The sequence below is a fragment of the Seriola lalandi genome, unplaced genomic scaffold (genome assembly GCF_002814215.2).
Source record: "Seriola lalandi dorsalis isolate HSWRI2012SDOR001 ecotype SW California unplaced genomic scaffold, Sedor1 jcf7180002052990, whole genome shotgun sequence".
Taxonomy (NCBI): Eukaryota; Metazoa; Chordata; class Actinopteri; order Carangiformes; family Carangidae; genus Seriola; species Seriola lalandi.
Genome location: NW_019523543.1, coordinates 9,444 through 9,864, shown reverse-complemented (window position 1 = coordinate 9,864; position 421 = coordinate 9,444).

The following is a 421-nucleotide window of genomic DNA, read 5'->3' as shown; positions in this document are numbered from 1 at the left end:
ACCCCCCCCCCACCATGAATGAGGGAGGGGACACCTGCTGAGAGAAGGCTGGAAAACACTTGAGACTTTTGATTTGTTGCTGCAGGTAAACATGTTGATCATCTGCTGCAGTGAGAAGTTCAACTCTTTAAATAATTTTTTTAATTTAAAGGCGAAATGACCAAAGACTCGGAACAGCTGACAGGAAAAGGAAAAGCAGCGGGGAAACGGAAATACAAACGGAAAGGGAAATTTTAAAATACCTAAAATGAAGATGTTTGCTTAATTCAGTTTGTGACTCCAGCTGCTTATTTATCTTTTAAAAGTGGATTTTAAATAGATTTTAAATTCCATTATTTATTTGTGAATTAATGAATGTATTTTTAAATGATCTACGTATTGACTGTTTTATGTTGCTTTTGTAAATATCTCTTCAATTTGA